This window comes from Anas platyrhynchos, chromosome 21 (assembly GCF_047663525.1).
Source record: "Anas platyrhynchos isolate ZD024472 breed Pekin duck chromosome 21, IASCAAS_PekinDuck_T2T, whole genome shotgun sequence".
Classification (NCBI taxonomy): domain Eukaryota; kingdom Metazoa; phylum Chordata; class Aves; order Anseriformes; family Anatidae; genus Anas; species Anas platyrhynchos.
The window spans coordinates 9900615-9912659 of NC_092607.1; the positions used below are offsets into that span (position 1 = coordinate 9900615).

The 12045-nt window shown below is 52.6% G+C and overlaps 1 protein-coding gene across 3 annotated transcripts in view; it reads right to left on the reverse strand.

Annotated features, from left to right (window-relative positions):
- Positions 1-11392, reverse strand: part of DLGAP4 (DLG associated protein 4) — a 124678-nt gene extending 113286 nt beyond the window's left edge. For all 3 annotated transcript variants that reach the window (XM_038166069.2, XM_038166068.2, XM_038166067.2), the window contains exon 1: positions 11255-11392. The gene's annotated coding sequence lies outside the window, so the exon portion shown is untranslated. The remainder of the gene's footprint in view (positions 1-11254) is intronic.
- Between the last annotated feature and the right edge of the window lie 653 nt (positions 11393-12045).

The window sequence follows — 12045 nt, forward strand, 5'->3', positions numbered from 1 at the left end:
AGAGAGCCATAGAGTCACAGAGTCACAGAAAGGATTTTCTTTTTTTGTAAAAAAATCCAGATTTAATAAGATTGTAAGGGACCTGAAAGACCATCTAATTCCACTTCCAGCCACCATAGGCAGTGACAGCTCCCACCAGCCCAGGCTGCCCAAAGCCCCATCTGGCCTGGCCTAGAACACTTCCAGGGATGGGGCATCCACAGCTTCTCTGGGCAACCTGTTTCAGTACCTCACCACCCTCAGAGTAAAGAATTTCTTCCTAATGTCTAATCTAAACCTACCCTCTCTTAGTTTAAAGCCATTACCCTTGTCCTGTCACTACACTCCCTGACAAAGAGTCTCTCACCAGCTTTCCTGCAGACCCCCTTTGATCCTGGAAGGCCATTATTACATCTCCCTGGAGCCTTCTCTTCTCCAGGCTGAACAACCCCGTCTCTCTCAGCCTGTCTTCATAGGAGAGGTGCTCCAGCCCTCTGGGCACCCTTACCCTTGTGGCCCTCCTCTAGACTTGCTACAACAGCTCCATGTGTTTCTAATGTGAGGGCCTCAGAGCTGAACACAGCACTCCAGGTAGGGTCTCACAAGAGCAGAGCAGAGGGGGAGAATCATATCCCTTGCCCTGCTGACCATGCTTCTTCTGATGCAGCCCAGCATACAGTTGGCTTTCTGGGGTGCAAGTTCATGTTGAGCTTCCCACCAACCAAAACCCCCAGGTCCCTCTCCTCATGGCTGCTCTCACTCCATTCATTCTGCACCCAGCCTGTATTTGTGCTTGGGATTGCTCCCACCCATGTGCACGACCTTACACTTGGCCTTGTTAAATGTCATGAGGTTCGTACAGGCATCAGCCTGGAGGAACAGGACAGGGGTCTGCCCAGGTACTCTCCAGTCAGTAATGTTTAAACCTGATCTCAGGCCCTCAAGCCTGTCATGCTCACCTGGCTGAAACAGCCAGGGAAACCCAGAGCTGGCCAAGATCGGAAACCTCTCCATTCCAGTACACCTTGGCCTTGGCTCACTGGCACTGGTTACATGCTGCAGCCCCAGCCTTTCAGCCCTTCTCCTGGAGTCCTTGGGGCTGAGCATGCTGAAGGATATGGCAAGGGCATGCTGGCAACTGGTGCCCTCCAGCAGCACAGGCTGCTCCCCTGCCCCCAGGGCCATGGCGTTTTGGCTGCTGCTGGTGTCACTTCATATCACTGCAGAGCAAACAGGGTCAAGGAGAGAGACAGGAAAAAACAGTATGTATGTCTGCCTCAACACAGTCCTGTACTGTGGGGAACAGGGGTGAGCCTCGCACCCAGGCATATCCCTGCAGTCCTGTATTGCTCAGCCTGGGCAGAGGGAGACATCAAGTCCTGCTTCCTACCTGATGCCAAATGGGATCTGTTCATTTCCCACCTTTCTTTCCTTCCTTTCACTCCCTCCATGGCTCCAGGACCCTCTGCCAGCTGGACACTAATCACAACATATCCTGCCCCTTTCTGTCCCCTGGCCTAGCCCAGACCGTGCAGTTTACAGACACTGAGCAAAGTTGAGCACAGAAAAGAGAATGGTAAGTGCAGGCAGGCATTTGCGTAGCTGTGGCCAGGAGGCTCTGTTTGAACATCTGATTAGATTACAGCAAACTTCCCGAATGGCAAATCTACAGCCCTGTCACCCCCTCGAGACAACAGGCCATGCTAGGATTGCTGTCTGATTCTGATCTACATAATTTGCCATAATCCTTAAAACTGACTCAAGCAATGAGGTTCATTGCACAGCTCACTGGATTTAATCCATCACTCCAGTGGTGCTAACGAAGCTAATGGTATAGTCAGAGAAGGAACACATGTATAGCTAGGAGGCAGAGATAAAGCATTAATCCGGCCATATGCTTTCGACCTGCTTTACTCTTCCTCCCCCACCCCAATGTTTTCAGAAGCACTGGGGGAGAACAAACCTGTAAGGAAGAAAGAGCAAAGGAGAAAGAGTGTCCCTTGAAGGGGTGGACATGTGCACTCCCATCTCTGTACACTACCAGCCTGCAGCAGCTGGTGTCAGAGACCGGAATGAGCAGAGGTTTGGTAGGACCAGGGAGACAAAGCGGGTAAGGGAGTGGAGATTTTGGGTGAGGGGGGTGAACTGCTCCCGGTCAGAGATGTAGTACCTGCTCTCATTTCTAGATAGAGTTCATCAATTCTAATCTAACCAGGTGATGTGCCTTGTGTGCAGTGTTCCTAGGAGCACCCATGTGGCATTGAGTCTTATTGTCACCACTGCTGCTGTCCGTGAGTTGTGCATCCCAGCCCCAAAGCCACACGTTTCCTTGGGAGCACCATCTGGGCTCTACCTCACCCGCAGCCTATGAGCCCAGAGAGCAAAGGTTTGGCTGCAAGCAGGTGGCAAAGACCAGGACGTAAAGAGAGAAGTTCACTTTCCTGAGGAGAACAGAGCCACATCTGCAGGAAGGGGACAGGCCCACCAACCTGCTCAGGTACCCAACACAAATACCCACAGAGTGACTCACTTGCCTTCCAGTTTTCAGCTGCAGACAGCTGGAGATGGGCTCTTTTCTGTGCTGTCCAGTGCCAGGGCAAGAGGCACAAACTGGAACACAGGACATCTGGAAGCACTCATTTACTGGATGGGTGACTGAGCACTGGCGCAGGCTGCACAGAGCAGCACAGCCTGCTGCACAGGTTGTGGAGTCTCCCTCCTTGGAGATAGTCAAAAGGCATCTGGACATGGTCAGTCCTGGGCAACCTGCTCTGGGTGGCCCTGCCTGAGCAGGGGTTTAGACGAGATATTCTCCAAAGGTGCCTCCAACTTCAACCAGTCTGGGATTCTGTTAGCGAGCAAGGGGAAGGAGGCCACCCTGTCTGTGCTGGGAGGCTGGCAGGACAAGCCTCTGTGTCCACTGCTCCTCCTGCCTCCATGCTGGGCTGTGAAAGGCTCAGCAAAGCCAGGACCGCAGCTCCTGCTCAGCTGGGAATGGCCTCCTCAGCTTTAGTGGTAGTTGAAAAGGGTCTTGAGCCACCTTCAGTAATCAAATCACTTGGGAAGTCAATGGAAACTTCACTGGAAACAGGACGTATACTGCCAAAAGTCACCTGAGGCTTTAAATCCACCTGAGGATGAGCAAATGGCTTCACGCTGGGGTTTGCTCTGCACACAGCCAGAAGAACCCTGTGGTAGAGGTGCTGATTCTGGAGTTTGTAGATACTGTGCCTTCTCCTGAACCAGGACTGTGCTGCCAATGCTTTCCTCTTTCCTGGAGAGAGAGGTCATCCCCTTTGCCCCTAAAGCCTGGCCAGTGCCTGCCCCATCCCGGTGGCGGGAAGCAACCCCTGCCACTGCCGTCTTTAGGATCTGTCAGCAGGGAAAGGTGCTCTGCAGTGGCAAAGGCATTCAGAGCCCAAATTAGCTGCACTGGGCTCAATCTGAGATTTTGACAGCGGATGCCAAATTTATTTCCAAACGCACTCTGGAAATGTCACCGTGCTGGTCGGAAGGAATTGGGTACATGCTCCCTTTTAAATAGAACCAAGCATATGGGAGGAGGATGATTAGATTGCTTCCAAGCTGCCAAATTTCTTTGCTGCAGCTAAAAATCTTCCCCAAAGTGTCCCAGCCCACAGTGTTTCTGAGCACTGAAGTCTGTGCTGAGACTTTTCCATTGACAGTTGTGCTCCAAGCAAGAAAACACATCCTTCCAGTGAGGTCCCAGGTGGTCCTAGCCCAAGAGCCTTGGGGTCTTTTGCCTCCCCTTGCAAGCCAGAGCAACCAGAACCTGGGAGGGGGGCAGAGTTTGCTTCTCTCTCTTGCGCCAGTGAAAAGAAGCACTGAACTCAGACTCCTCTCCTCTCACAGCACCTGCCTGTCTGTGGTGGAGTCTCTCAGGGAAGAACCATGTCCCTGCCAGTCTGTGCAGCATCCCTCGAGTTGCGCCCATTGCACCTCCCTGTGCTGAGCCACCACATCCCTGCAGATGTGCGCAGAGGTTATCAGCTGCCCTCTTTCCAGCTCCCCAGAAATTCCCCCCAGTGTAGTGAGGAAAGGCAACCTGGCAGCCACTGGCAAACCAAGACAGGAGTAGTGGAAGCTAAGCTTCTTTAACTCCTGGAAGGTAAACCCCAGGCTTTCATCTTACAGCTTCAGAGGCTTTAGGAGCAGCTGGGCCTCCAGTGCTCCTGGCCACTCTCAGCAGGTGCTTGGGCCACAAGGGACCCATGGCCATGCTATGACTCTTCAAGGAACCAGAGCAGCACGACACCCTGGGGAAGGGAAGTGCTCCTGCTCTGTTCCAGCTGCCCAGGGCTAACTTTCAGACCCCACACTCAGCCATGTAAGACGAAAATAAGGGTGGAAGAGAGATGGGACTCCATGCTTGAGCTCATTAGCCAGTGCTGCAGAAACAATGCCTGTCCTGCATGGGCTCAGGGGCTCCCTTGAACCAAGCAACTACAGCATGTTACCTACAGTGGATCCCCAGGTTCCTCTCATTTTAGGGTGGAGCAATGTAAGATACCACGACCAATTTTTTTCAGGCTGGAAGCAGGGTGAGCAACCCAAAGTGCAAAGCATCATCACTGTGCTCTCCCTCATCACAGCCCCAGTGAGGGGATGACCTTGGGATCGCCCAAACCTTTCCTGTCCCACTGAGACTGGGAAGTGCACAAATAGCTTTCCTGTGCCCAGCAGGGAGCTTCCTTCTCTCTGTAAGTAACACTGAAGCTTCCCCAGGGAACAGAGCGTGGTGGTCCTCCCAGAAGAGGACATACGGTCAGCACTGAATTTCCAAGTCTGGGGCTGGGGCCCGATCCCACATGTCCTGCTTGAAATTCTGCTGGCCCAGCATGGAGGGGGACAGCCAAGACAAAGCATACACTGACCCTTCAAAACCAGCCTCCATCACTCATCCTCATTTTCCCAGCAAGAAAACAAAGTATGCCCAGACCTGAGAGGACCCTGAGTATCAAGGGTCCTTCCTTCTGGTGCAGGATTAACCTGCAGTCCCTCTTGGCCCTCCTGGCCCTCTCCCTGGGGCCCCAAAGCACCCACCGACTTCCTCTGCGAACACAGTAATCTCCTGGATCGTGGACATAAAAGTCTTGCTGTCTTCTATGCTTCTATTCCCTCTATAGCATTTTTCATGCCTAGGAAGGCACAGAGTGAAGCCAGCTGTACTGTCCCTGCTCAGCAGATCAGGAAAATAAGGAATGTTGCAAGGAAGCAGTAAGCCCTAAACCAGCACCTCCATGGTCCCTGGGCAGCACTCCACAATCCAGGGCACTACCTGGCAGGTACCAGAGCCACAGGCTGACCCAGAACTTGCTGTATAGTGGCCGAGGCTTGAGGGTACGGACAGGAGGACTGTTGAGCCTGAGCAGTTAAAGCAAAGTGGCACAGCTGCTCCTAGCTCTGCTCTCAGCCCACACGCTGCTGAGTGGCGGGTGGGAGGTTTTTCTCTGCATTGCAAATCCCTTCTTATTTGAGCACTGCAGTGCTGCTTAGAAGGAAAACAACCACTTTGGAGAGGAAAGGGGTCCGGAATAGCACTGGCAGCTTCTGCCCAAAGCAAGTCCAGGGACTGACCCCAGGAGAGCCCAGCTCTATAGATAAAGATTTGAGCTTCCCTAGCAGAGAGGCTGGCTGAGAGCGAGAACCATCCGTTCCCTTTTTCCTGTGTTTGTCCCTGGCACTGATAGCCCTGGCTAGGCTCTTTCTTCAAACTTAGGAAGCAGGAGGAGAGGAGGAAAAGGCAGAGGGAGGAAGGCTTCCAGGTCTGCGGAGGCTGGCTGGCAGCAGAACAAGAGCTGTGAGAAATGGTGGGAGCGACACAGCCAAGGGCTCATGGCGCGGGGCTGCGGCCCCTTAGCAGTGAGGCCCAGATAGCTCCTGGGAAGCACCATGCCATGCATCAGTGTGCCCTGTGCTTCTGTGCAGTCCCTCTGGTAGACACATTGGAGGCTCCGAGATGGGAAGAATGAGGACTGGGGGGATTTTTTGCCCTTTTGGCATGTGAAGTTGGGCAAGTTGCTTGTTTCTGCCGGGTCTGTATGAGAGACTGTGGCCTGAGCCCCTAGAGCGTGGGGCTCCCCGAGGAGTGACCCTATGCTGCAAACTGTTGAGGTTTACGGAGAATAACGAAGAGCAGACCCACGGTCCTTACCTAGAAATACATGGAAGGGCTCATCTGCAACTGCAAGCTCCCACTTTGAACAGCAAGTTCTCAGGACACACAGCACTACTTGGCTATGAAGATCTTTTGGGAATCCACAGCAAAATAATCCTTGTGTTTGCTGGTGTACAAGTTCCTCCACTGCCAAGTTTTTGGGAGCTAACTTACTCAACGTTTGCCAAGGAGAGGTTGGTTTTGTGCTCCCTAGCACAGGTGCTGAGGGACTGAGAGTCTGGAAGTCCAGGGAAAGTGTCTGCAGATTTTCTGCAGGTGACAAGCCTTTGGGGGGGTTCAGCAGCACTACGGAACTGAGGTTCAGTAGATATGCAGGTGGCTTTCTACAGAGAGCTACATTTGGACCAGGAACCCTTTCATGAGAAGGACAAGATCCTGGATTTTGTGCACCAAGACTTTTGATAAGAAGCACCATCAGGATGTGCAGGTTCAGGAGGCTGCCCAACCCATCTGCCCTTGTTCAAGCTAGCCTGCAGATCTGCCTGTCCAGTCCCATCCTCCCCACTACAGCCATAGGCTTTCTTCACCTCAGAATTTATTCAGCTCATCTTTTTAGAACAAAATATTCATCCATCCATCCATCCACCTGCACTGCTGTCCATCAGTCTTTTTGTAGTTTTCTTTTATCTACACGCATCCCAAATCCATTGGCTGTCTGGATTGCTGTTTGTCAAGCAAGGTAGCCAGGCAACTAGTAAGATCTCCATTTATTAGCTCCAACATGCGTCTGTGTGCTTCTCTACACAGAAGAAAGTGTGCTCTACTTCTGGGCCAGCCAGAAAATGCAGAGGTCTGGGTGCTTGGTGACTAAGTCACCAAGCCTTAAAGTGTTTTCTTTGCTTTTATTCAGTCTCTAAGCAAGCAAGCTCCCAGAATGAGCACAGTTGTCTCCACCAGTGGCCTTCAGAGTGTGAAAAACAAACCAATCTCACAAACTCTCAATGTATAAATGTGAAAGTTGACTTTCCAGACATCACAGACCTCTTCTCTCTGAAAGAAGGACCCACTGCAAGTTTGAGCCTGCAAGTCAGGTGCTATGTTTCATGGCTCCATTTTATTCACCTTCTCCTACACCAGCATTTCTCCAGGCTGAACATCAGCTCAGAGCACCCCTCCCAGCAAACCCTCACCACTAGGGAAACACCACTGCTCTGGGCTGTGCCAGACCCTTTGAAAACGGATGGGTCCTCAGCCACGTGCAGTTACAGATGTGCTCGGGGAATACATTCCTCTCTCAAGAGGAAACCCAGTGAGTATGGGCCAGGTGTTCAGTTCAACAGTGCAAATGGCCACCATGCCATCCTCCTCCATCCACCTCCTGCTGCATTTGAGGAAGCACAGGGAGCGACTCTTTGCTCAATCAGATAATGACAGGATGAGAGGGAATGGTTTTAAACTAAAAGAGGGGAGATTTAGGCTAGAGGTTAGAAGGAAATTCTCCACTCAGAGGGTGGTGAGGCACTGGCACAGGTTGCCCAGAGAAGTTGTGGATGCTAGTGGGTGGCGTCCCTATGGCAGGGGGGTTGGTACTGGTCTTTGAGGTCCCTTTCAACCCAGGCCATTCTGTGATTCTGTGAAAGTCCTGCAGAAGGACCCCGCTGCTCCCAGACCAGTGCCACAAGGGGTTTGGCCTCCTTGGCTGAGTGAGCAGAGACGAGAGCAGATCCAGGTCTTGCTCTGCAGCTCTGTCCCCACCTGTGGGCACGCAAGGGGTTGCCTGCAGGGAGCTGGGCTGGCAGCAGGCACACACACAAGTGTGGGAAACAACCCACTGCAAACCCAGCCAGGGCTCCCAGCCTGGCCTGGTGATGGGGGCACCTTTGTGCCAGGGAGAGGCTCAAGGAGAGACTGGGCCTTTATTTCCAGCCCCCAAACAAGTAAGGGCAGAGGTTGCTGTGCCAATGCAGTACTTGCATCCCACCACTGTGTTCTGCCCCTGCTGTGTGTCCTCCCCAGGGGGACGGGCAGCTGTAGCAACAGGTAGATGCTGACTGCTGCCCCCCGCCCCCTGTCCCCTCCACCTTGCATCACTAAACTCTTGCCTTGGGTGCCAACCTGCTACCTAGCCATAGGTTAAAGGATGTGGGAAGCTGATCCAGCAGTGCCACTATGCATGCCCACAGCCAGGCTGCCCTGAGATCACTGCTGCACCCAGCAGAGCCTGCAGTGCCCTGCACACACCAGCGCCTGTCCTGTGGAGCCAGGGAGAAGAGGTGTGCATGGCTGCACGACAGAGGTGGGGAACAGCCCTGGGCCATCCAGCACTGCCTCGACACCTTGCTGAACTTCAAGCACAGGAGGTGCAAAGTATTTGTGCAGGCTCTTGGTAAGGGAAGGTGCCAGGGGCTGACAAGCAGGAGGACAGGCTGCTCACTGAGCAGGACGGTATTGATGAGGCAGAGACACCAAACCCAGAGCAGGAGTGCTGCTTTGCAGGCAGGGAGACAGGCACCCACCTCTCTAGCCCTAGACAAGTTCTGTAGCCTGACAGAGGTCTGGAGTGGGGACAGGGGTCCCAGCCAACAGCACCCTCGTGAGCACTGCCCTGTGCTGCAGTGCCTGGCACCTGGCCCTCACCTCCCAGCAACTCCCAGCAGTGTGGCAGCTGAACTGGCACCACCAGTAACCTCCCAGTTCCCAAGGAGCCATGTGAGCCAGCAGCCTGCCCGGGAGGACTGCTCCTCCCCACTGCTGCTCCTCTGCTCCGAAGCCATAGGAGGAGCTGGGGCCAGGAGATGGGCTGGGCATGCTGGAGTATGCAGGGATTTTTATCGCTTTCGTTACAAAATAGAGAAGGAGCAGAAAGAAGGAAAAAACCAACCAAACAAATAAACAAAAAACCCAGCAAAAATAAAAAAGCAAACCTGACAACTCCGATTTCTATCCTAGTGAATAAATGAAACACAGCCCAAGAGGTAGTTAAGTGCTTGGAACAAAACATGTGTCTCCTACATTAAAAAAAAAAAAAAAAAGAGAGAGAGAGAGAGAACCCAGAGAGAGATCAAACAACTGCAATTAGAATAAAGAGGCGGGTGGGTGATTACCAGGGAGTGGGGAAGTGGGGAAGTCCCTGCTGCCACTGCTCACTGCTCCTTCAGCCCGGGACCAGGGCCAGTGTTGCCATATGGGTCCTGTGGGACAGGGGCAGTCCCAGCCGTGTGCCCAGTGAGGCGGCGTCCCAGTGCCCAGGAGTGACCCCATAAATTTCTCCTACCTCGAGGACATCACTGTCCCCCCACGCACCCATCCACCTTTGTGCCCCATAGGAACTGTGACCATTTGCTCTCAGGTCTCTGCTGGGGACTGACTTGCCTTTTTTACTTCCTTGGTGTTTCCCCGGTATTTAAAGTCAGAAAAGACAGAAGAGACACATGTTCCTCCCAAAGGTGTGGGACACAGCACGGCACCACCCAGTGCAGACCAGGGGAAGACTCCAGTATGCAGGCACAAGAGTCAGGTTGGTGCAGATGTGGGTTTGCCAGTTTCCTTCCCAAATTAGACAGCAGACTCCATCTCACCCATTCTTTTGCACGTAACATCCAAGAAGAACCCAAGCCCATCAGATTTCAGTTCCTTCTGGCCTTTCCTTGTCCATAGCACAACAGCATGCAGGAGATACCTAGAACTTTGCTGCATCTCACTCATCACCAAACCACGTACTCAATTTGTTGGATGGGTTGTGTTTGTGCATGTGTTATTCAGTGGGAAGGTTTGAGAACGTCTTTCCTGAAGTACAGAAGGGTGTAGGGTTGTGTGTGACAACCACAACACAACACAGCAGCCGTGCCAGGTGCATGACTCCTTCCTCAATGCACACATACCCAACCTCTACCCCATCCTCAGATCTACTTGAAGTCTGCACCACCAGCCAAAGGCTTAATTTCAAAGAGAAATCTCCGTATATGTCAGCTCTGGGCTTGCAGAAAATCACATGCCTCTTCTTTCTGAATGACCCCAGAAGGTTACAAAGATGCTCTTTTATTGACCTAGATGGCGGGCAAAAAGATCAACTTGTTTTATAAAGTGTCATGGATTTATTTATTTTTTTCTGCAACAACAACTCAGAAAAGGATTTTAGGAGCTGCTGTATCTGCTGAGAAAGCCATGTCCTGTGAGGGTCAGGAGCTTCCTCATAGTATGTGATCTTTGGAGAAACAGTTATTTGCTTCCAAACAGTGTCAGGGCCAGGACAGAGCACTCACACCAGCCTATGCACTGTCTTCCATTCGACCACCCCTTGGGATCCCTTAGTTGCTCTGTTGACTGAGACTGCAGGACTGTGAAGGAGAATCGAACCAGACTCCTAACATATTCATGGTGATTACTGGATTTTATGACCATCTCCTTTTGGGAGGCCAAAGTAAGACCTTTTGAAAACTTGGGCTTGTCTGAGCTGCTGGTGTCACACCCCAGAACATGGCAAGACATTGCTCCTGATGCAGGAGAGGCATGTGATTAATTCCTCCATAGGTTTACCATGCCTATTTACCACCTCTCAAGTGTCTGCTGCTTCCAGAACAAGTTCCTTCCCAATGGACCCCAGCAGCTGCGACAACACTCCTTAAATCCAGAGTACTGTCCTTGGCACGAGTTCATCTCTCTCCATGGGGGAGAAATACAGGCTTTCCATGTGTTTGAGAGGGCTGCAGAACTGGACAATCTTTCTCAGCAAATATGCAGCAGTACCTGGCTTTGCATCCATGCACAGACATACTGAGCTTGTTCCACATGGCAAAGCAGTGGCTTGAAGGCAATTTCAGCCTTCCCTTGCAACAACCTCCTCCTTTGGCTTGCTCAGAGGATCACAGCTCTTCCTTCTCCCCCCTCGCCCATCAGTAACAGAGTCCTTGGGCCACCCTGTGCCCAAGTTATCTGCTCACTCCAGGCTGCTGAGGCCATGCCCACATCTCGCAGCAGCTCAGCTCTGCATGCTGGACTGTCCCCATGGGAAAAAAGGACCCCACAGCTTCCCCAGACCCACAGGCTCCTGTCCCCTTTCACCCCAGGGACACTCCATGCAGGAGCAGAATCATGACCCCAGGGTCCTGCACCGCCCATGGTGCCCAGAGCACTCACAGTCTGAGCGTTGCTGTCTGAGGTGCCTCTTCTGCCAGTGTACTGCTGTCATGCATGAGCTGGAGGATGTTGCTGGTCCATGCACTGGCTGTGGGGCAGGCAGAGCCAGGCGGCAGCTGTTTGACAATGCTCCTTGGGCTGAGGAGGACAAAGACAGCTGTAAGTTCAGGAAGGCGTGGATTAACTCCAGTCCCTTCCCCGCTGCAAGAGAACCATCTTCCCGAGCCTTCCCACAGCCCACTCATGGCCATGGACTCACGAGCTCACTGAGAAAAAACAGCCCACCATGGCTAGGTGACAGTCACACAGCTAAGGCCACGTCCTCGGACACCACCTAAACAGCTGCTGAGGTTTCCACCCTTGGGTTCCCACTGAAATGGCCAGCACCATTCCCCTGATTCTAGGACCTCCATGGCTGTCTGAGACCAAAATTGGGATTTAGCTTTTTGAAGGTGTCCGGGAAGGTCAACAGACTCGTCTGTTGAACAACTCATCCTGCTCCCATGTGAGCCTTTAGCCTTTATGACTGCTGGTGGACTTGGGCATTACACAGCTGCTCCCGGAGGCCTGGAGGAGAAATGTGACAACAGCCACAAGTGCCACCAAGCTGAAGCACAGGGCACCCTCCCTCTGCCCTCAGTCAGTCTAGTTCACCATACCAGTGACATGTACATCTGTGCACTTTGAAAAGAGCAGCTTACACTCTCATCGGATTAAAGGAAGAAAACTTCATTGCAAAACATCTAGGGAGGGGACTGACTGCCTGGGCTTTAATCTGAGCAGAGCCTTCA